At 48.6% G+C, this 23953-nt stretch overlaps 1 protein-coding gene across 5 annotated transcripts in view; it reads right to left on the bottom strand.

The window, feature by feature from the left end:
* The window catches only part of LOC139059120 (uncharacterized), a 724926-nt gene that overhangs the window by 273850 nt on the left and 427123 nt on the right, over positions 1-23953 (bottom strand). For 2 of the 5 annotated variants that reach the window (XR_011513932.1, XR_011513930.1), the window contains exons 3-4: positions 9375-9451; positions 3482-3573 (exon numbers count right to left, since the gene is read on the bottom strand). The exons of 2 other annotated variants lie outside the window; for them this stretch is intronic. The gene's annotated coding sequence lies outside the window, so the exon portion shown is untranslated. Of the gene's footprint in view, positions 1-3481; positions 3574-9374; positions 9452-23953 lie in introns of those variants that run through there. One more of the 5 variants, XR_011513931.1, reaches the window with a different exon arrangement.

Raw genomic sequence — 23953 nt, 5'->3', positions numbered from 1 at the left:
AAGGAGGGTTTTTTGTGTTTCGGGGGGTAGTTGTTTAAACATCTCATATATTATGCGGTCTGAACCTGGGCCGGATGTATTACAACAGTTCAGTGCTGCCTGCAGTTCTGCTATGGAGAATGGTTCGTTGTACGCCACACTTTTAGCACATTTTCTTTGTAACTTTTGCTGTTCTATTCGCGTTTTGTTCTTTAGAAAGGTTTCGGAGTAGTGCGAGGAGCTCGATATGTATTCAAAATGTGCACCAAGAGAGTTGGCTTGATCTTCCAGGTTTTCTCTGTGGCTGTTTACTAAAGGTAAGGAATACGTTTGTTGCCCGTTAACTTTCTTCACTCTATTCCGGGCTTTTCTCTCATCTGTGTAAGAGTTAATGCTTGAGATAAACTTTGCCCAACTCTCTCGTCTTGCTTGTCGGCGCGTTCTTCTCACCTGTGATTTGACATACTTAAAGTTTTCCAGGTTTTCTGCTGTTGGCGAATCGCGAAGCAGCGCCCATGCTTTGTTCTGATTCCTCCGCGCTTGCCTACATGCATCGTTCCACCAGGGAACACGCCGCTTAGAACCAGTGCCGCTCACTTGGGTAACACACTTAGAGGCGGCATCTAGTATAAAAGCTGTAAAATATGTGACAGCATCATCTATGATTATACCGGACATCTCAGTTCACGTCATATGAGTAAGAGCTCGGTACCGTTCCCAATCGGCTGATTCAACCTTCCACCGGGGGACCTGCGGGAGAAGTTGATCTTGTTTCGTCGTACTTAAGATTATTGGAAAGTGGTCACTGCCATACGGGTTATTAAGCACACTCCATTTAAAATAAGGTAAAAGTGTCGGCGATAAAATGCTAAGATCTATGGCAGAATATGACTTGTTAGCCAGGTTAAAATACGTAGGCTCCTTTGTATTCAAGAGACATGCTCCAGACGAAAAAAGCAGCTGTTCAATGACGCGACCTCGCGCATCACAGCGTGAATCGCCCCACAAACTACTGTGTGCATTAAAATCACCAAGAATCAAATAGGGCTCCCGGAGCTCATGTAGTAATGATTCTATGCCTCGTCTGTGAAGGTGATAATGTGGTGGTATATACAAGGAGCAGATGGTTATGAGTTTACTTGAAAGTAAGGCTCGAACGGCCACTGCCTCAAGGGATGTTTGGAGCTTTAAATGCTGACACGCTACACTTCTGTTAGCAATAATGGCTACACCGCCAGATGATGCGACAGCATCCTCGCGGTCTTTGCAAAACGTAACATACTTTCGGAGAAAGTTTGTGTGTATAGATTTTAAGTGTGTTTCCTGTACACAGCACTTTTGGATTGTGTTTGTGGATGAGTTCTTGCACATCATCAAGGTGTCTGAGAAGACCTCTGACGTTCCATTGAATTATTTGTGTATCCATATTGGAAGTTAATAGGTGCTGTGTGTACAGAAACAGAACTAGTGATTATGGAAATTACAGAGATTAAATTACAGAGCCCTTTCGAGGCCCTGTAACGGGAGTTCTGCCCTTTCTGGAGCGTTCGAGGGAGCCTCGCCGCTCCTTAGGCGTTTGGTGCGCCTTGAGGACAGGTGTAGTGTCCATTGCCTCTTGTGAGGCGCCGGACACGTGCTCTTGCGAGCGAGAAGTTACAAGACAGAGTCCTGCCTTGGAGGGCAAATTCCTAGCTTGAACTTCAGGCTACATTCAAAGACGGCGTGATGCTTCCGTATTTTAACTTGGTACGGATTTTAATGATAGATTGTGTTATGAAATCTAGATACCTTGTGGGTGACTTCTGAATAAATAGAAAAACTGATGATAATAGAATGTAGTGCCCTCTCTGGCTAATGCATTTGGTACCAAACATTTTGGAACCCTTTCGGGTCTCTTAATTGTTTATCGGATACAAGGAAGGAACTTGGCATCGACATTATATATTACTCGGGCCTTCACTGATTCAAGCATTGCCATTCAAGCATTCACTGATTCAAGCATCGATTCAAGCATTCAAGCACTATCTTCTGGACCAATGGAAACTTACTTTCACCCTAATTACATCGGTTACGTAATATCTTACGTACTCAAACAGACCACGTTGTTTTTTTTTTTTGTTCAATGCGCCAGGAAGAAAGGCACACATGCGGGTTTTGGAATTTTAGCAGTTAGTGAGCGCAAAGTCTGGCGTCACTAACGTGCAAAAGGAAATTAAGTGAATGCCAGACAAATAGCCTCGAAACCACACTTCCCAAGAACCGCGAGGTAAACCGCTCTAATAGGGTACAATGACGTCCGTAACGTCGGCGGAGTTTTCTGTAAATATTTTTCAAGTCTAGATTTAGCGACGCACAGATGGCTTGAGCCTGAATTTCTGTTAATTACGCGGCACGTAATCCTGCGCTGCGATAGTTCGCGGTAATTGTGACCGGCGGTAATCGTTTGTCTGTCCTCCCTGCTTTCTATCTTTATTTTTCATTCGCATATACATTTAGCGAAGTTAATCTCTCTGCATCTTGAAATAAATACCTTTCCTTTCTCTTCCATACCCTGAACGTGCCATCTGGGATTCCACGCGGGAGGAACCAAATCAGCTTCTTGTTCAACGACTTAACAAAACAGCCTCGCTTCTCGAGCAGAGCAGTGCGCCTGCACTTCGGTATAAAGCAAGCTCCGAATGAGAGGCGAGAGACTCTCTTTCAATTCAACGACGCTGGAAGTGCGGGGAGCCCAACGGCAAGGTGTGCCAACAAAGAGATTAATGCGCTATACGCGATTGTATTCGCGGCTTGGAACCGCACGGGGGATCCTAAATTCTCAGTCGAAGTAATAATGCAAGAGCGGCCCGTTTATGCGGCCGGATAGCCCTGGGGGAGAAATTATAGATTAACGACCGAAAAGGGGGCCCGTTGTGCGAGCACGTCGCGCCGAATGAAAGCAAAACGTCGAAGGCGCGCTGCACACGTATAGAGCTAAAGAAAAGAGAGAGAGAGAGAGAGAGAGAGAGAGAGAGAGAGAGAGAGAGAGAGAGAGAGAGAGAGATACAGAGCAAGAGAGCGAGAGAGAAAGATGCAAGAAAGGAAGAAGAAGGGAACGTGAATAGGACATCATCCTAATGCACCAGTACGCCCTTCTCTGTGCTTGCGCTTCGAAACCCAACCTCGGGGCAAGACCAAGAGTTGAAACCTTTTTCGCGCCATGTTCTTCATTATAAGCAAAGCGTGCCTGTGTAACACCGCGTACGTGCGTGTGCGTGTTAGTCTCGGCTGCTCTGCGGTCCATAGAGCCCTCCTCTTTATTACTATTTTTTTTTTCGCTCAGGCTTCCGGTCCGCTGAGGCGCCCTGAAAGATGAAGTCATTGCGGCAACTCATGAATCAAATTTTTAATCTGGCCGCGGCTCCGAGCGCTGCGGCAGCTACGAGATCACGCGGGAAAAAAATAAAAACATAAAACGGAGTAATGCAATGCTGGGATCCAGAGATTTGGCGTTTATTCTTGCGCGTATTTTCTTTGTCTCTATCTGTTCTTTTTCTTTTCATTTCTTTTTCCAATGCCCTCGGCTTTGACAGGATGGCTGATGAACTCCGGCGGCTGAGAGAGAAAAAAAAATTAAGTAAGCAATGAATGTACTTACAATCCATGCCTGAAACTACACGAGTCGGTACATACCCGTGCGCATCAGCCAGAAAGCCGGATAGAGGCTATGCAGGCGGCAAGATGCGGACACGTGAGTGCATGAGGTACATAAACGAACGCAGATCGCCTAGAAGGCGTGAATGTTATAATTCGAGGATGCATGATGCACTAATGAGGAAGTGTAGGCCGACTTGTTTTGGAAATGCGGCTGTTTGAAGCCGGGAATATGTGAGACTAAGCACAGGAAAAAAAAGCGAAAGAAACGCATACAGAATGACACTTTGATACAGGCGGGTATGCACTGAGTTCGATCCGCGAGGTGGCGACACCATCGCCGGTGCAGCCACGCGATGTTTGCGGTCGCGTCGGTCGCGGAACATCGGGAAAATAACAGCGGCTTTCCTTGCGCGAACATCTGATCCCTATCTTTGGACCCGCCATTCGCCTCATGGAGTTAACCACTCGCTGATATATAAGCACGGACGTTTCAGTGTTTCGTGCGCAGTGCAGTTGCTATTGGTCTATTGAACAGGTCTACGTACAGTGTTTGCGTATCCGGAAAGGCTACGCGCCGTGGCCGTGCGTCAAGTGAGCTTGAAAGGGACGTTGAAAAGGATGCTGAACGGTTCGTGCGTATTGGTAACTGCTGGGCGACGTAGGCCTGATCGCGTAGGCAGCGAGTACTCGCGACCAAAGTTATGGCGGACGCCGCTAGCGCTCCTAGCGGGTGACCTCATGCGCATAACCCCTAAACACATGTACTACACATGTACACGCATATGTACACATATACACACATATTATGGAAGTGCACAAAGATAAGATCAATAGATGTCGAGGACAGCATAGAACCGGACCTTCTCGAGGAGCGATGGCTAAGAGCTCTGACTAGCTCGGAACTACACGACCAACTGTGGGCTATCCAACGGGCCCGGGCAGCAATGGAAAGACTATGCCTCACCGTACATAATGCCCTGGTGGCCTGAGCACGGGCTGGAAACCTCGCAAGTTCTTTTCTCATTAAAGTTTTTTCGTTAATATAGCCGGTGAAACAAATTTATTTTCAGTCAAAATGACTCATGACAAATGTCTTGTGACTGATAGCGCTACTCTCTCACATCATGTGTGTGTGAAAACTTTTATTGTACTGAGGTCCGGAGGCTCGACTTCTCAAGCCAAGGCGGGCCGCTCCCACGTTGGCACTGTCAGGCCAAGCCTTTCAGCGACATCATGGGCCCTCTGGACTGCCCTTAGTTGGTCCTGAAACAATGGGCTTTGAATCCTTTTCTCCCACTGTGTCCATTCTTCAACGAGGTTGGGGAGAGTCGCGGGACACCCCGCCAGCATATGTCTGATTCCAATGATGCCATTACAATCATTGCATTCCATCTTAATCTCCCTCTCTGGATATATTTTATTAATGGTGTACGGTGTGGGATATGTACCCGTTTGCAATAAGCGCAGTGAGACTGCCTGAGCCCTGTTCAGTTTTGAATGTGGCTATGGGAATTGTCTGCGTCCTAAATAGTAATGTTTGGTAACATCATTGTATGTTAATAAATGATCTCTGGATTCCTTCGCGCAAAATTATTTCAGAAGACTGAGATTACGTGGACAACAAGGGTGCGATCTTGTACGCGTTCCAAACTCGAACGGAGGCTGTCCGTTCTTTCCGTCGCGAAATTGGCGGTCCATTCCGTTGCGTTTGTCCGATAGCAGACAACACGGAATGATTGACAGCAGATATCACTTCACAATTGACGTCATGGCGTTTTTCACCGTTCAAACTGACCAACCGTGTGCGGCTCGGTGGAACGGACCGCCTCCGTTCTATTTTGGAACGCGTACAAGATCGCACCCCAAATCGCAGTGTAGTGTCCGCTTATTAGAAAAGTTGTAGTTGTAAACTTCGCTAAAAATTATTAAGTTTAATGCGCACGCCCCAAACACGGAAATAAAGACAATCAGTAATGAATTCGCACGTAAAAATGACAGACAACACTCTAGATGACTAAAGAATTGGGCAGTTTAGCCCAAAAGGCGAAGCACGGAAATCGATAGAAAACTTTTAGCGTTCGGCTCAATCCTCTCGGGCGGTGTTCTAAGGAGACAAACAGGGAGAATTGTTGGCGCGACACTGTACGAGGCAGCTCCTGACGCATGCGCAGCAGTGCTCTGGCAGCTGCCAGGCGTCTTACAACGCCGGCGCGATGGGGGAGTGCGGCCAAGCGGCGTTGCACTTCGTCGGATGCTGCATGAAATCAGACCGAAGGAAAACCATCGGAGTTTGTAGCTTCAAGTTTTATCTGTCAGTTCTGCTCAGGCCACTGCGTGTACATGGTTGCGCAGCAGGGGGGCGTTAGTGTATGCGTGTACAGCGCTCGTGCTAGCAGCGGGAGGCGGAACGCTGCCCAGAACCCTCTGCGGCGCCGATCGAGCAGGGCGTACATGGGCGGTGGTGAGCATCTCATCCATGAGGTGGCCTAGTATCGGTAATCTTACACGTCGGTGACGCCTACCTGCTACAGCCGCGCAACGATAGCGCTACTGTCTAAATACAGCGCTGCCGTCAGCGGAAGTCCTGTATAGGAAGCTGGCCACGTGGAAACGCGCCAAGAGAATCCAAGTTTCTCATGGTGTCAGGGACGCGTAAGGTTGTACTGGGCTTCATCATTGATGAGAAGCTCACGATTAAAGCTTTCTTTAGCTACTTAAAAACAAGAAAGGGGCTGGCAGATGGAATGGCACACTGTGGTATAAACTTTTTTAAAACAGGGTTGAAGTGCCTCAGACAGGCTGGCCAACGTTTCGATAGGTGGACCTATCTTCGTCAAAGGCGGCCTCGTCATCCTCGCCCTTTAAAACTAACACGCCGAGGATGACGAGGCCGCCTTTGACGAAGATAGGTCCACCTATCGAAACGTTGGCCAGCCTGTCTGAGGCACTTCAACCCTGTTTTAAAAAAGTTTATACCACAGTTAGCTACTTAGGTCACTTTGGATGGTTAAATAATCTCGCCAAATAAACAGTGGCACTGCGCGTCTATCACGCTTCCGAATGCTTAATAACCCTCGGCACGTGGGCCGCACGTGTGCTGACGATACTGCGACAGCACGGCGACGGCGACGGCAGCGAAAACAGGCCTCGGGCGTCTGTATAGTTGAACAAACAGTTTATGCGATTACGGTCCGCTCCTCTCAGACCAGTAGCGTTGCCTCCTGCCGTCCTGTCGTTTGTGTTCTTCTACTTGAGTCCTGGTCTTCTGCGCCTTGCCTTTCCTACTTCAAGCATGAGCTAACTAGCCCAAGCAAGAGTTTTACTTGAGCATAGACCGGTCTATCCTTGCACACACAGCCGCTCAGCGGTACGTTAGTGGGAACACTAATCCACATGCATACAGTGATCACACTGGGAGCGGAACGTAGAGCGCTGGCCACGTTTAGCTACGAAACCGATGAATCGGAGCGTGGAGCGTGCGTCTAATTGGCTTCGTTTTCGTTTCACAGCCGAGCTGAGAGCGCGTCGCTGGCGTCTGTGGGAGACGCGCTGGTCAAGTAAGCGAAATCAACGCCGTTCATGCAGCCACCGGGGCACGTGCAATGTGAGGGGAGCGTACAATAAGCAACGCTCCGATAAAGTTGCCAAATATGGGTGCGCCATGTTATCGTTCCCGCTTCGCAGCTGCTTCCAATTTCCCGCGCGATCACTTGTCTCTCGATGCTTCTCGATATTTTTCTTGCACTGATGTATTTCAGAGTGCCGCGTAAAAGAGCCAGAATATGGGAACGTTTCCACAACGAACGTGGAAAATGGCTTACCTTCGAAGCTAAAGGCTTTATTTGTTACTTTTATTCTTCTTCCATATTAATTATGTAACCAGCTCGAACAAGACAGCAGTTCACGACGAAAAACCGTCCCAGCGACTATTCCATCTGCACTGGTGTTCTCCGTCGGGTACAATGAGGATCTGGTTCCAGCGTATAATGTCTGAATGTATCGAACAGCATGACTACCAACAATCCCCAGACTCCACTTCTTTATTCTTTGTGTTCCTTCCCTATACTAATTCCCTATAGTGCGCTCTGACGTAGGACTTGCCTCGAACACGACACACATGCTGTGATACAGATCGGGCGACCGCCAACAAAGAGCATTTGAGACTGCACCGGAAACCGGGATAAAGTGTGCACGCCACCATCCTGAACGAAAAAGAAGAGAAAGGGAATATACACACATTCAAGGGCAAAATAAATAAATAAATAAATAAATAAATAAATAAAAGCAAAGAATAGAAGAGGCAGTGAGACCGCTTGGGAAACCCCTCTGAGAGACAGAGAGACAGAAAGACAGAAAGAGAGCGAGAGATTGGTGCTAGCGAAGGGCGCCGGGTATCAGCCACAACGTCGGGGGAACCCGCAAATGCAATCATCATACGGGGGAAGCGCGAACAAGGGCTGGCTGACTCAAGGTGTTCCCGATAGCGGGAGAGCTCCCCTCGATTCGGGTTTCTTCCCGGCAGGGTTGTTCTCTCTGTCTACTGCAGTCGCACTCGGGGGCTGGCTGTTCCCGTCCTTTTTTTTCCCCCTCCTCCCAGTCATCTACACGGCTCACAACGGACCTCGCAAGGAAGGCTGGGAGGCGCGCGGATAGCAGCGGCAGCGTCGGAAGCGGCGGCACGCTAGCGCGCGCCCACACCACCCCTCCTCCCTTTCCGCCTCCCCCCCCCGCAACACCTCGCGGCTATTGAGGCACCGCGCGATCAAGCGGCGAATCTGCTCACTGGCATCGGCGCCCGCTGCGGCCGCATCCACCACGGCACCACTATACTCTGGCGATGGTGTGCGCGCCCGTTGTCGTCGCCTTTCCCGGGCGGCTGCTCCCCGCACGCTTGCGGGCGGTAGCGCGCCGCCGATTACGGCGCATTCAGGGCTGGCGCGCCAACAAAGGGGGGAAGCTATAGAGCTGACGCGGTTTTCTCTATGAGCTCGGGAATCAGCGACTGCGCCAAGCAGAGAAAGAATGGGTAGGCTCACGTGCCGCGTAGTTGTCAGCACGAAAACGGCGTAGGGCGCCCACCTCCTTATCTTTTTTTTTTCTTGTCCGTCCGCATCTTACCCTTGCACACACTGATGGCGTCACGCGATCCTTGCGAGTCTCGCACGCGGTATACGCGTGCAAAAGGAGGGGCGCGCGCACGGAAGCTGGAGAGAAGTTGGGAAGGCACCTAGAAGTGGGGGCGTACGAGATTCCCGCAGGTGCTAGCGACGTGCGACGAAGGAGTGGGAGCTGGTGCAGCGCGCGTGGAAATGGAAGGCAAGAAGAACCGGTACGTTCACCGATGATACCGCTCCCTTTCTAGAGCCTCGCATCCCTCCCCAAGCCCCGTCTCACGATCAGCTCCTTTCATTCGTTTCTTTTTTTTCCATGCCGGTGCCTTTCTTTTCTCTAGCGCCGTCCAGGCCGCGCGGTCTTACTACAAGGGGTGCCCGTCGGCACCGTGTCTCGAAGAGGATGATTCAATTTGCGAATATCGGGCGATGCCGCCCGCGCGCGCTCACGGCTTGCCTGCCTCGCTCGCCGTTTCGTGTAATCCCGTTTACCGGTCGGGGATCGCGCCTAGTTCGACACGCACACCGTGCCCACCTGCTTTACTCGAAACACCGGGGTCTCGCTTCCGAGCGCGGAGACGCTAGATGACCTGACGGGGAGCCGCGCGGCGCACGCCGAATTAACCCTTGAATGATGACGGTGCTTACCCTGCAAGGCTTCGGGAGAGGGCGGCTTCGCTTCCTCTGTCCCCCGGCGTAACTCCGTCGGGCGGGGGAGACCGTGCCTAAGCGAGAGAGAAAGCGAGAGAGGACACGAAATGATTGATTGCTAATGCTGCGAAGCAAGCAGAACTCGAAGGGCTTCTTTCTCTTAGTTATGACCCTCGAACGTAATAGGGCTGCCACCCTGAAATGTGCCCTGACAAGCAGGAACACGGCAGCAAATGAAGAACGAAAAGACGAAGAACGCAGCAGGCACCCCCTCCGCTCCCCACTTCCTCCTACCCCCGAAAAAGTTGTGTGTGTGTGTGTCAGATGACTGCGCTGTACTTGGACCCCCGCTCCGTCGATCCTATCATTGTTTTTACCTCAAGAAGCACGCACATATTACGGTGAAAACTTTCATGCTTTACGAAAATGTACCACTTTGAATAATAACTTTGTTGTTAAGTATTCGTAACAGTGGCAGTCAGAGGAGCCTCATGAAGCTAACGAGGCACATTATTACGTGCCAACATAGCTATTTTGACCCCTTCCATGAAGTGCACATTGGTATACCGTGAAACCAGCTTTCGACAGGCACCTCATAGACTGAACCATTACTGACGAGGATGTACTGGAGCACCCCGGTGTGAAACCGTCATTTATGTTGCGCTTGACCGACAAGCTTTAGCAGAAATCACCCACTTCTCCTGGTGATCAAAAATAAGTAGATGCTCATTATAGATGCTCAATTTAGATGCTCAAAACAGATGCCCACATGTGCGAGTTGAGATGTGCGTTGGCCATGACATCAGCGCTCGCTTTAACTCAACCTGATCAGATGCATCGGAACAGACATACGCGGTACATTGTGAACAGCTTTTGGTGGGTCACGTACCCTAAAAATGAAGCACACTAGAGAGAGAGAGAGATCAAGAAGAAAGGCAGGGAGGTTAACCAGATATCAGTCTCCGGTTTGCTACCCTACACTGGCGATGGGAGATAGGGGTTAGAAAAAGAACAGAGAGGAAAACGCAAAAAAAAACACGCACGCACGGAGGCACTCAAACATATAAGAGGTGTTCCAGTTAAAGACGTTCACTAAGGGTGTTGATTGCAAAAAGCGCAATAGTGCTTGCACGGCCTTCTTGTGTGACGGTAGGTCCTTTTGATAGTGCAAAATTCTTCTTTTCCGACAGCGGTTGGTCGTCCAGCTGGTCAAGTTCGTGGCGAAGGCATTCCCTCTGTGGACTGTATACTGCGGGCCGACGCACAAAATATGTTCAATCGATTCTTCATGGCCGCAGTAATCACAGGTTGCGGTGTCGGTCATCCCTATGCGGAATGCATAGGCTTTTGTGAAGGCAATGCCCAACCACAGTCGATATAAAAGTCGATATATACTACATTTGACCAATTTAGCCCTTACGAAAGGTGTGATGGAAATTACGTTGCATTTGCATTTAATTCTCGATGAATTCGATATAATTTATGTAGAAATCCAGTTCATTGTCACGCATAATTTTCAAAGGGGCGATCCGCGCGGTGGCTTGGTGGGATGTGGCATTCTGCTGCAGAGCGATGAGTCGAGAGCTCGATTCGCTACCTGAGGACGCAATCTCTCTCATAGACCACATGAGTCACGTTGCCATGTAAAACCACGTAACATAATTTTAATTCGGGTGATAAAGGCGCGTTGATTCCGCAGCTGGCCACTGCAGACCTCCGTCGCAATACGGATACGAAGCTCCACTGAAGTTCGAGTTCACCAAGCAGAAAAGTATGAAGCCAACGCTTGCGGAGGTTTGCGCATGCGAAGGCATGATGCATTAAACCAAGGCTAGCATCCACCAACGCTATTTCTCTCTTTCTTTTTCTTTTTCTCACAGGCGCGACTTCAAAAAATGATAATGAAAGCTCACTGACGAAAATCGCATCTGATAGCGCGCGCTCCGAAGTCGCAAAACGTCTCTCCGTTCAACTATGCATGAGTGTGCGAGAGAGACTCTCTCGGAATTGCAGCCGCCCACCGTCGCTAAAAGAACCTTTATCTCAAACTTATACGGGAAACTCGGCCCGCGCGAAACTACAGCGCACTCGATCGGAGAGCCGTGCACAGAGGACGAACGGCGGCCATTGAGTCAATAAGACAAAGTAAACACAAGCGATTCTCAACGAACGCCCCAAGACGGTATCTACTCGGAGAACGAGTGGAACGCGACAGCGCCGCCGACTGAAAGCAAGAGCGAAAAATATCCGCCCAATCTTGCCCAGAAAATGCATGACGCTTTCAAACGCAGCCGATTCCAACCGATTGGGCACCAAAGAATCCCGAGGAGAATAGAAGTGGGAAGGCTGCAGGGACGGGTTGTTGTAGGCGGGCCGGGGAGAGGGGGGCGGCCGGAGTCCCAACAGCACTTCCTCTCTAGCGCGCTGAGATACCACACGTGATTACGCAAATTAGGTTTAGATGCGACCTGCCGCGGGGGCTTGAGTGGGCACGTACTGGAAGCCCGCTCCCCTACGAGGCTGCATGTTCGTTCGTGCGTTTCCGCGCACGCTGTACGTTGCGCCTTCTGTTGCATCTCGCTCACGAAACCCAGTATTGCATCGGCTATATACTAATTGCGGCCCGGCAGATGCGTATAGCACTGCTTTGGTAAGCAGTTCGATTTATTCGCCATTGCTCCAGTGAGCGCGGCTGCGCGGCGTATTTTAGATGTGCATATACTTTATACCGAACTGATCGCGCCCATACGTAAAGACGCCAACGCGCATATGCGACCTGTGCCGAATCATTCGGGAGTGATTCATTGGAGACACTAATTTCGAGAACGCATGCTCGCACATAAAAGTGAAGACTGATGCGCGTGTGCCGAAACGTACCGCCTATACCCCGCAGTGACATGAGAGGCTACGAAACCAGGAGCAACGCCGGAATGCGGATCAGCAAGCATCGTTACGCTCTCTAAAGGGGTATGCGTTGATTGATTGGTCAAAGGGCTTGATTTGCGCAACGACCATTCCTGGCCAAACAGCGCCAAACACATGGCGAAATGAGTTGACAATGGCAGATGATGTCAAGGTTGTAACGCGGCTGTAAAAGGGCCTAAAATACGAGTAACTCGTATAAAGGTGTAAATTATTTATGTACTAAAACATGATAACGAAAAATGAGGTGTACTATGAGGATAAAATATTGTTGCGAAGTGATCATAAAAACGTAAGAATATGCAAGTAGCACCTATGCCTCACTCGGGCCTCCCTCTGTTTCCTTTGCCTTTCTCTCTCTCTCTCGAGCGCAATGGCCGAGAAGCACGTGCTCAGAGACCGCTGCTGCATACGTGCGGTCCATTCTAAGTCGACAGATGATGACCTCGGTTCGGCGTATTTTTGGTATGGGTGGCCAATTCCCTAACTGCGGCTTAATGACATGTCGTTTATTAGATGTTTGAGTGTCCCATAAGCGTTGCCAATATACTTCTAGGCTTTTTCCGCAGGAAAGGTTTTAAGTCTTTGGCAGGGACAGATATAAAGGAGGTAGTGTCTTTTGTTGCTATTGATAGGGTGGTCTCGCAAGCAAGCATATTGCCCTCGATGCCTCTGTGTACAGGGATCCACAATATTGTGGCATGCTGATTAGACATGTATGTTGCACGCAGAAGGGAATAAAGTTGATTCAAGACTTAATTTTTACTTTTATGAAACGAACTTAATGATCTTACAACTCTTTAAAAGTCTGCGTATATATTAATTTTTTTGTATCTCTGTTTTCCTAGTATGTTCGACAGCCGACAGTAGTGCGTATGCCTCAGCCGTAAAGATGCTCGTTTCAGTGGGCAGAACATTGAATTCCGCGAAAGATTACCCGAGTGCTGCATAATACACACCCGCATGAGTATTCCGCCAGAAGTTCACGAAAGTGAATCTTAAGATGTGCCTCTGGGGCGTGCTTAGTGAACAAAATAAACGATGTGTCATAATCAATCATCTGCCACTGCCACGGCGGTAAGCGCTTCGCAGGAAGCATTAGGCGATGTTTTTGAAGAAGGACACCTATTTCTTCACTGAGCTTCCTTAGACTAAGTGATGAGTGTTTGTTATCTCACTGTGGGCCAATTATGAACAGTGTGGCACAAGTAATGCAATTTACGGTTGCATAACAAGGATCTTCAGGTTTCGAATATGCTTAAAATGTGTGTAAAGCTAGGATATGACCTTTGTAAATGGAGTGACAACTCGTTTCTACGTAAAGAAATTTCCGCAAGATTTGTCTTGAATACACCTTTGGCCAGGCGGATTCCTAGATGGTGAATACGATCAAACATCCTTAACGCCCTCGGTGCGGCAGAGTGGCCCACCACACCAGCGTAATCCAAGCGTGTTCGCACATTGCCTGAAAGGGGCAATGGATGGGTTGGTTGCTCCTGTAGCCTTCTGAGCCCATTCCACACTTCTGTTTCTTGTGTATAGAAATTTATTTCAGAGAGAAACTTCTCCCAGCTTGCTCTCCTAGTTTGCCGTCACGTCCGCCTGCCCTCTGATTTAACGTGTTCGAATTTGATAAGATTATCCGTATTTTGGTAGCGACGAAGTATGCCACAAGCTTTGTTTTGTTTTCTTCGCGCATCTCTGCACGCGCATCTTCGCGCGTCCCTTGCCTGAATGGCCATTTCTTTGTGGCATGAACTTTTCTTCAGCGTCAATAATGGAAATGGTAAGACACGCTGCTGTGTCATCAACGTTAAAATCGCTAATAAAATCCCGAGATAATTATGCATGAAGATTCTTTAAACTGATTCCAATCAGGTAGATGCCATCAGGATACATGTGGAGGAGAGCCTTGTTGCTGTTTTGTCTTCAGTGTAATCGGGAAGTGGTCGCTCCCAAGCAGATTTTCGAAAACACTCCATTCTAGTGCAGAAAACAAGCTTGGGAGATCCAAGCGCTAGATCGGTTGAAGGATAAGAATTATATGAAAGAGTGAAGTAGGTAGGCTTTTTATTGTTAAATAGGCGTATACCAGAGGTCACAAAAACGCTTTCGATCAGTCCATCCCTCGTGTCAGACCGGGAGTGTCCACGCAGATTTTTGTGAGTATTAATGCTCCCGACGACAATAGAAGGTTCAAGAGTCTAGCCAATAAGGCCATAGAATTCCGCTTTGCTCAGTTCATAGATTGGAGGTATGTAGATGGAGCAGACAGGAACCAAGTTATTAAAAAAGTATTGCTGGCGCTGCAACTGCCTCGAGGGACGTCCGAAAGGGCAAGTGTTGGCAAACAACACTCTTGTCGACGACTATGGCTACACCAACGGATGAGATGTTAGCCTCGGCATGGCCTTTGCGAAAAATTGTATATGGCCGGAGAAAATGTGTCTCGGTAGGTTTTTAATGTGTTTCCTGAACACACAGCACCTTTGGATTAAGCTTGTGTAAGAGTAAGCATGTAAGGCCCCTCACACTCCACTTCAGAATTCGCGCACCCGTTTCGTAAGAGGGTTATGCTGTGTGTTTAGGAAAGGAACGATTACCTCACAGGGCCTTTCCCAGACGCTGTGATGCGCGTTTTGATGTTGGATTGGTTGAGAAATTCCGCCGCTCCTTAGGCGCTGGTTGCGTCAACTGGCAGGAAGTTATGTCGTTAGGGCGCTGGACACCCGCTCTTGCGAGCGATGGGTTCGCATTGAAAGCCTCGCCTCGAGGAAGGAGGCCCTGGAGACCACCAACCCAGAGGTCGCATTGGTTCGCATTGGATTCGGGCTGTGTAGGACATGAAAACGGGGGAAAGTTTCTTTCTGCTGGACGAAAAATCTGACTGACTGACTGTGCTCCACTCCGGACCACCGTCAGTTGCACATGGCTCGTCCCAACAGTAAACGATTTTGGACTCCTAAAGAATACTTTGCAATTTCGCGATTGCGGTGTCAAAATTCGGAGCCTCAAAAATGTGCAATCTAATGCTGACGCTTTTCTCGCGCACTTAGCGCTAAATCGCGCGGAATTTTTGAGGTCGCTCTTTGGTTCACTTAGCACAGCGCGAAAGAAACAAAAGTTGCGGCTGATATATATATATATATATATATATATATATATATATATATATATATATATATATATATATATATATATATATATATATATATATATATATATATATATATATATAGAGAGAGAGAGAGAGAGAGAGAGAGAGAGAGAGAGAGAAAGAGAGAGAGAGAGAGAGAGAGAGAGAGAGAGAGAGAGCGAGAGAGAGAGAGAGAGAGAGAGAGAGAGAGAGAGAGAGAGAGAGAGAGAGAGAGAGAGAGATATTAAGCACCCATACAAATACGCACGTGCATGCTCTGCTAAGGTCCAATCTCTACTTCTACCCCGGGACCGGCTTCCCACACTTCAAGCACACTCTTTTTTCTACATTATGACATTTTTAGTGCTACCGCAGTAAAAGAAATAAGATGCATATCTCTCATTTACTTCTGCGCTTTTCCGCCAAACGGATTCGGGCTTTCGAACGTCGCATTCTTTCCAATCAGACGCGGCCATGCTAGCGCGCGTATCTGCGCATACATCTGCGCGGAAATCTCTACAAGATTTCTACAAATAGTGAGATTTCATAGCACATGGATCGCAGTGGAGTTGAGATGACGGTGAGCGATGGTCTTTTGCGCCCTTTGTTAATAGAAGGCTACTAGAGACGTGACTATAAAAGTTATTGTATGCTTGGGCTACTAGACGCAAAGCTCTGACACGGTGGCGAGAATTGCCCGTAGGAAAGTTTTAGCTCTTTGTAGGAGGAAGCAGTGCAGTTTCGTTGCGAAATTACAATGCTCCGGGGGCGCATTATGCTTAGTTAGTCAGCCAGCGTTTCCACCCATATTACACACAATATCTCGCGAACCGTGCTCTATGCCAAGCTGCGTTAGCAGGCGCTAACAGGTGATGCAGTTGCCTTGAGGCAATTATTACACTGTTCGACAGAGCTCGGCGCGTGCCTGATGTCCCCCTGTTTTTGTTTTCACTCTGACTAAACTCTCCGGTGTAATCCAAGCGGCACTGCAGGCCGCTTGGATTGCACCACGGATGGCTAGCGCATACGCCGTTTGCAGGTAGCCATTTGCCCTCCCTGTAGTTTTGAAATTGTAGCTAGTGGCGCCTCATTCTGTAGTATGGTGAACAAGGGAAGTGCGACAGTGCTAGTGCTTTGATAGAACTTGCGTTGTACACCTCAGGTATAAAAACACCATACTGAATGCTGTTTGCACTGAGGCGACTCTCTCAGAGCGTCCGTGCACGCCTAGTGAACGTGTTGGTACAATTCTTATAAAGGCATTTTAAGAGGCACGATTACGCGGTACAGAAGCAATCCTCAGGAGATGTCCGAATTATCGCATCTTCCATATTGTTGAGCAATTTAAAACGCTTTCCTTTGAATATCGTTGACACAGCATACCTGGTCATGGAGCAGCGTCAGGACAATAAACCAACTCTGAAAGGAGGCGGCATTGGGGGAAGCAGAACATGAATGAACACCGCCGCCCCTCCGGTCCGCAAGATCTGGCACTGGTTTATCGTGACGCTTAGTTATAACTGTTAACTAGTCAAACTTCCTCGCCAAATTCTGCACCGTTTTCTAGCTAAACGTGCATCATTCCTCGCGTTGAAAGTAACCGAACCCAGGAAGATAATTGAAAAAAAAAAATTAAGTGCCCCTTCCTTCAATAGGTGGTTTTGAGAATGCGCCGCAGCATGGGCTGTCGAGGGCGAAGCGTCTCTCATAGGCATCGCAGCTGGCTGATCGGCGCCGACGTCGACACACCGGCCGGCAATTCGAGGAGCGGCGGCCTCTGACCGCGCCGCACGGTACCGCACCGCGTCGCGCGGCGCCCCCTACAAATGGGGCAGGCGCGACAGAGCCTGGAAATTCCCGTTCATGTGAGTGGACGCGAGGCGCTTGTTAATAGCCGGCCATCGAACCGGCAGTCCCGGCCGACGGTCGACCGCCGGCTGCCCCCCCCCCCCTCCCTCTCCGCTTGGCCATATTGACCGGCGGCGCGATTTTAGAATCGCATGGACGTGCTTCCCTGGCAGCCCATGCAGCTCAAAGCGAAGGGGGCCGTCCTTTTCCGGTAATTGTGTGCAGTGCGTCGCTGACGACGACTGCGGACATGTAGTACGGTAGCTCCTCACCGTGACCTTCACTGTCGTCATTATCGGGCAGGCCAAAAAGGCAATCAGCCCTCGCGACATGCACTGGACGCACAGTAGAGTGCACACTGGTTCCCGCGGGATCATGAATGTCAGCATCCTATAGGTGGTCAGGAAAGAGAACTGATTTCTCCCAGCTACTTACGATATGTTGTTTAATGTAACGGCAGAGAACTTACTGGTACTGCTTTGTCCGCGCTGCGCCTAATTACTGAACTAGCGCGCTGTTGGTCGCGAAGAACAGTTCCTTAGAAGCGTTGGCGACCCAACCCTTGAGCCCTGGGTTCGGGGCCGCTGAGTTGTAGCGTATATCGGCGCCCCGCGTCGCGTGGTTTGAGTTAATCAAAGTGCTTCCGCTTGAAAGGCTAGGTACGCGGAAAACACGTCCGATACAAGAGTTCAGACGCTCCAGCGCAGCGCGGTACCTGGCCGCAAACTTGGTTCGGGCCGCGCGTATACATTCGATCGGGCGCACTTTCAGCGAGCATCCATAGCGCGCTGTCAGATCGACGCCCGGGCGGCACAACGCGCTCACCTTTCGGCGACGCCGGAGCAGGAAATTGGTTTCCGGTGAACCGAGGAGTGATCGTTGAGGTGCGCGAGTGAGGCATAAAACCAGAGCGCGGAACTGTGTACCTGGACTCCGCGGACACCCGCGTGCCGCCCGCACGTTCTGTAATGAAGGGTTTCCGCGCTGTTAACGCGATGGACTGCACTCACTGCACCCGCCCGCGCCCCGCACGTAGCGGCGCTTTGTACAGACCATCCTTCGCTGTAGCCGATGTTCAAATAGAGGGAACGGCGTGAGGAGCGCAACGGAAGGGGGAAAAGAAGCTGTTATTTTGCCGTCTTCGAGCTATAATGCAGGCGTGAGTCGCTTTAATTCGTAGAGTGTGTACCAAAAGCCGTCGATCTGCGAGCACGCTTTTAAAGGATGAGTACAGCTTCTGCGCAAAATAGCACGGTTAACATTTCTCAGTTTAGGTCAAAAAGGAAAAATCCCCTGAAATAAGTTGTTTTTTGCAAGACGTACAGCAAGCACAGTGCGGGGAGGGCTCCACGATTTTCTTCGTCGCATCGGCGCTTTGTGTCGCACTGAAATTACGGACTTGTACAGGCCTGTATCAGTCGCGTCATAAATGGCGAAAAAACCTCAGCAGAGGAGGTTCTGTTGTATAAGTTCGTCTCGCTGTCCCTCTTTGTATGTGCGTGCGCATGTTTGTGTGTGTTGCACTGGAGTGGCCACGGCTGCGTGTAGATATTTTGTGTAATCTAGTTCAGGCAAGGATAAAACTGTCGCTGTAGCGCAATGAAATCGTACATATCCACCACGTGACATAGCATGGTTAGCGGTGATATCTACTTGTTTGTTCTCGTGTACTCACCCTACTTCCAGTTCATAATGACGTAGATACGCCACAAAAAATTGGTTACCTTCAGGCGGGTAGAGCGCAAATAAAACAGGGACATCAAAAAGCACGAGGACATACAGAGCGGTCTGCATGTCCTCATTGTTTCCGCTGTCCGTGTTTTATTTGCGCTTTAGCGCTTTACCTGCCTTAACATGTCGCCGTAGCAACTAGATTGGATATAGACTTTATTTCAGAAACTGCCTGTTATAGTCAGCGCTGTGTTTGTCTCCACTTATTACGGTACTGTTTTTTCTTTGAAGATCACTGATGCACAGATAACCCTTGGCAGCAGCTTCGAGTGCTATAAATGAAATCAGATCTCTCTACCGACGCCAGCCACCAGCACAAGCGAATGGAGACGCTTGCAGCGTGGTTTCTGCACAAAAAAAAAAAGAAAAATCGGTGCTCTTCTTTGATGCCTGACAGCTGTTTCGTTGCACTTGGTTATTTGAAAGCTCTGAAGGCAAATCTACAGGCTCCGTAGCTAATGGAGGAAGATTGGTTAGTTTGGGAACTTTGTTGAGTATTCCGAGCGCCTTGAGGAACCAGAAGAAAGACGAAGTTAAACGGACAAGGCAAAGCTGGAGAGAACAAAAGAGCGTTAATTCCTCTGCCATGTCTCATTCCTCTTCTGTTTGAAGAGTTCATAAAATATTCAATAATCTGCGTAAATGCACCTTTGAGATCTCCCGTAAGCTATATGTGAGGTCGTTGGTCCGGTGAATTGACAGCTAAAGTTGAAGAAAAAAAAAGAAACTAATTACATCTTAGGGATCGATCTCTTTAAAGCTGCACAGGGGGTTATGAGGAACGCTGTAATGGGAAGGATAGCAGGGGGGGGGGGGGGCAGGGAGGGGGTTTTGAATTATATTATGACTACCGGGCCTGGGGTTCTTTGAAGTGCACTCGAATCACAGTAGACGAGAATTTTCGCATCCCGCCCCCAACGCGAGCGCGACCAGGATCAAACGTGCGGCCTCGTTCTCAGCAGTGTGATACTACAGAAATTGAGCCACCACGACAGGTAAAGAAAAGGTTAAATTTGCGTACACAAAATATGCCATTTATTATAGTTCGTTATTTCAGCAGCATAGACAGCTCGCAATGTCGACACGAAGGGCAATCCATCTATTGGTCGTTATTAATTACTCTAATTCACACCATGGCCTATTACTGCGTACTCAGTCGATTCTGGCAAGCAGCCCGCATCGACGATGACTCAAATCAGACTGCGTAAAAAAAAAAGATTAAATTGAGTAACAATGCTAGAGAGCTTAAAATAACTCCCGAGCTTCCCCAATTACACGCTTCTCCCCAACAAGAAAGAGCATCTCTGCTCGCTAGGCCGCTCGTTTCCAGACTTGATTTGAGCCCAACGTATCGCCCTCAAAGCCTTCCCTTCCCATCCACTCCCTTTCCCGTCCTCTTGCCAACCCGATCCGCAGGACGTAAACGCGTGTCCCCTTCGCTGAAACGTTCCACACCCTAATAACGGGTTCTTTCGCCCCACGCAACCCTCTCTCCCCTCGAAACAAACGACAGGGATCGTCTCCTCATTTCATTTGATGGCCTGGGCTGATCTCATTCTAAATGTCTTTTCCCTTCCACGCTAAACTCGCTTTGCTGCTTTCAGGTGCTGCGATGACTTTCCTCTTTGCTTTTTTTGTGCTCGCCTTCTCTGCCGAACCGCTCCATTTGACACGGCCGCTTCATTTATGTCACGATGACGCTTTCCGCGACGCGTCTCGCGTTAAAGTTACGGCGTGTCGTTATGTCCACGGCTGCGTTAGAAGAGTGAAGCGATCGCAGTGCATTGGGGGCGGATCCGTAGCTTTTCTTTTTTCTTTCTTTCTGCGTGGCGTGCATAAACTCCTCTTTGCCGTTTTACGGCCTATTGCAAAATGATTAGTCTGAGCACTTTTGACGACTACGCCCATTGTTCAACGCCCCACGAAATGACAGAGGAAATGCGCGTTTGCGTTGCCGCTGTTCGCACTTTCTTCTTTATGTGTTGCCTTTCGTCAACTGCACCCTGAGAAGGCATTCGGGAACCTACCAGAAGAACACATTTTGCTTGTATGACTGGCTGGCCTCCGTGCACGGAACGGGCAAATCGCACGTTTCGACGTCATGCATGGTGTGCAAAGGACGGTGCAGGGAAGTGCAGGATTAAATTAACTTCCATGAATTTGCTAAACCTTCACTGAAACCAACCACTACACATGCTCTGGCGCTCCCCAAGGCGGTGTTCTATGCCCTATTATTTTCAACCTCGCGCCTCTTGGGACGGCCAAATCCCTACAGGAAACACTGAGTGTCTCAATCTGCGCTGGCGACATCTGCATCTGGGCATCAGCGGTCACTCGCATGCAGGTTCGTGCGAGGATACAAAAGGCAGCAACGCGGGAATCTGGCTATCCTTGAACACAAGGCCCAACCAATCGACCAATCGGTGGGCAATATTCTGCAACTCTATTTTTTATTGAAATGCAAATAAAAGAGAGATGTAGTTCCCCTATAATGGTGACGGCTACTCCATTCCGCGACTCGAAGGCAGCCCTACGATGTCTTTTGCTGCTCTTCGTCACGGGTCCTGTGAACAGCTCGTGTCGCATGTACGAGAAACACACCATCATATGATCGCTAAAGAACACGACGTCGTGTTTCAGTGGCTGCCGGGTCATTGCGGTATCTCCGGCAACGACCTCACCGACGAATCCGCTAGAAAAGCACATGAAGGTGTAAACCTTATTCCTGTGCCTTTATCGAGGACTGATGAAGGCCAACACTTAAGCAAGCTAACGCTCCGCATGACATTGAAGAAGTGGCACTCACCTGTTCTCACCCAGCATCGATTGTACCCTCTCGACCCATTCATGCAACTGCAGCTCGTACCCGTGCTTCCACAAAATGAGGAAACAATGCTGTGCCGCTTACGCTTGGGCGTCGCGTTTACCATTGCATATACGTGTTAAATTAGAATGGCTGATAGCGCCAAGTGCAATGCCTGCGGTGTTGAAGAGACTACAGAAAATCTACTGTGCTACTGCCCATCATTATAAAATGAAAGACATGACCTCTGCACAGCTATAAATCAGTTAGATAGAAAACCGTTCACCATGAACAAGATCTAGGGAACATGGCCTCGCATATCGCAGCTACAAAAGTCCACAAAAACACTGCTGCAATTTTTGAAAGCAACTGATTGAGCGACCGTCTGTGATCCGTCTGAGTGACCGGATGTAATATAGAGCAGAAAACTATTACCATGTCGGCGATATCCACAGTGGATTTTCTCTTCTCCTAATCTTACTCCCCCCCCCCCCCCCATTTTCTCGTCTTCCAATATACGATAGCCAACCAGGCTCAGTCCTGGTAACTTCTCTGCCTTTCATTTATCGTTTTCTCTCCCTCTCTTCCCTGACAAATATTGCTTGTAGGAAAAAAAAAGAAGATAAACAGAACATATTTCTTTCTCCATACCCAATTCGCTTTTAGTGGACCGTATATTTGTCTAGCATGGTTCGTAATTTCTTGACGTTCCCTGCCTAGCGGTTTAAGAGTCACATTATAGTTCACTTTTATTTATAATGATAGAAGGTAGACAGGTTTATATACCTAAGTAGTGCTTCTGTTTTGTATCTGACCTGCGAACCCTTGCCCTGAGGGGAAATGCATGTGACACGCATTTTCTCCTTGCCCTAGGAAATGTATTCTATCGATTTTAATTTCTCAACAATCCTTCAACCTTTAGTTTTACTTATCTTGACCTTCTGATGCGGGTCGTTATACATTGACTTCGAGTAAACATTCTTTGTTGAAGTAGGCTATCGGCGAAAAGAAAACAACCTGTCATTCGACGTGTTAAGTGTTTCATAACCATTCTGCATGGGGAAAACAAGGTCCATCCTTTGATTGAATGTTTGATTGGTGAAGAATCAGGTTTAAAGTGAAAAGCAGCATATTACCTATAAAACGCTGGCCGTAGTGGAGGGCACGGAAATATGTTTCTCTAAACAGTGTTTATAAGACGGGAACTTTTCTGCGCTTCATGTATATATTTATATTTAGGCGCACGTTAAAGGCACACAGGTGGTAAAAATTAATCCGGAGTCCTCCACTAACGCGTGCCTCATAATCATGTCGTGGTTCGGGCTCGTAAAACTCCAGCATTTAATTTCAGTTACATCTTCTGCTCATGAAACTTCGTCAGAAGTTTCATACAGGAAAAGAAGGTGTCACGAGCGGCGCTGGCGTAAGTAGAATGGCGAAAAACTGGTGAAAAGAAAGCAGGGAAGAAATTCATACGACCGCATCCCTTACACGCACAGGTACAAGGTAAACAGAGAAGCTTTCACGAAAAAAAAGAAAGAGTAAGGAGACGTATAGAAATATGCTAGAATGAAAAACACGTATAGTATGCCTGATTAAATCAAGCAGGCTACACTCTTAAAGAAAGTTTACACGTTTTGGGTCGTATCTTGGCCCACAACAATAATCATCATCTGCCTTGCTCGCATTTCCTTTCTTCAACGCCACGAGCGCGGTACTTCAAGGTCACGGACGGCTTGCACATTGACAGCGTCACACAGCATTATTGACAGGAAAGTAGCGAGCGCCGGGTATAAAAAAAAGGGAATCACAAGCAAGGCAGATGGCGATTATTATTGTGGGACGAGATATGCCAAAAGGGGTGTCAACTTTTTCAAGAGTGTAGGTGACTTTTTGTTGTCGCCTCGTGTCAAAAGGAATGCCAATAAATCATCATCATCATCGTCGTCATCATCGTCGTCGTCGTCGTCGTCGTCATCATCATCATCATCATCATCATGATACTTCTTGCTTTCAGACGGAAATAAATATTTTGCTCATTCTTTCCTTCATGCAGTTCAAGGTCCTAAATTGACACATAAGGTCCTAAATTGACACATGAGAGACCGCCAGGCGAGAGCTTCGGAACCCTTTATC

This window comes from Dermacentor albipictus, chromosome 4 (genome assembly GCF_038994185.2).
Source record: "Dermacentor albipictus isolate Rhodes 1998 colony chromosome 4, USDA_Dalb.pri_finalv2, whole genome shotgun sequence".
Taxonomy (NCBI): Eukaryota; Metazoa; Arthropoda; class Arachnida; order Ixodida; family Ixodidae; genus Dermacentor; species Dermacentor albipictus.
Note: the sequence above shows the minus strand (reverse complement) of the source record. Positions and strands in the feature narration are given on the sequence as shown.